Source organism: Merops nubicus, unplaced genomic scaffold, assembly GCF_000691845.1.
Source record: "Merops nubicus isolate BGI_N331 unplaced genomic scaffold, ASM69184v1 scaffold8034, whole genome shotgun sequence".
Lineage (NCBI taxonomy): Eukaryota > Metazoa > Chordata > Aves > Coraciiformes > Meropidae > Merops > Merops nubicus.
Window position 1 is genome coordinate 7,143 of NW_008606151.1, and position 450 is coordinate 7,592.

Here is a 450-nt window from a genome sequence, read left to right on the forward strand (position 1 = left end):
GTACCGAGGACGCTGTCTGGGCATCCTCTGAAAACATCTGCATCTGCAGCCGTTCTGATTTCCCTCTGGGCTAGAGGGTGAGGATGGAGGGCATGTAAGCCAAAGGTGCCAGAATGTGACATCCCCTGGCACGGAGGATTTTGTGCTGCAACAAGGACCTTCCTCTTCGTCACCCGGCGCGGGGCGGTGGTAGCAGCGAGAGCTGTGGGTTATGGGGGTCGTTCCTGGGCAGCTGCTTTGGGACCTGCTTTTCATCAGCCAACACATCTCGTCCCAGGAGTCGGTTTGGTTGTGAGTTCATCTTAGTTTTTTGGTTAATTTCTTTTAATCTGTGCTGAGTGGGAAGTCCCAGGCAGGAGTCCAGGAGTGCTGCGTTGGCCTTGGAGATGTACAGAGAGTCGTGCAAATGGGAAGGCAGGAAGTAGCTTGGTTTCTTCCTCTGCAGGAATG